This window comes from Merops nubicus, unplaced genomic scaffold, assembly GCF_000691845.1.
Source record: "Merops nubicus isolate BGI_N331 unplaced genomic scaffold, ASM69184v1 scaffold24074, whole genome shotgun sequence".
Taxonomy (NCBI): domain Eukaryota; kingdom Metazoa; phylum Chordata; class Aves; order Coraciiformes; family Meropidae; genus Merops; species Merops nubicus.
In genome coordinates, this window is record NW_008602829.1 from 13,552 (window position 1) to 13,755 (window position 204).

Below are 204 nucleotides of genomic sequence, written 5' to 3' on the forward strand. Positions count from 1 at the left end.
TGCCTGGAGTCAGCAGGGGATCCTCTGAGCCTCCTCTCTGCAAAGGGAAGAAAAAAGGGAGGGGGGAGAGAAAAAAGGAGTATTGATCTAATCAAAACCAGATCCTCCCAACATCAAAGACAAAAAGTAAACAGGCTTTTCAACTCTTCACATTCAAAAAGAAAAAGGGAAAAGAAAAAAAGGGGAAAAAAAAGGGAGCGGGAG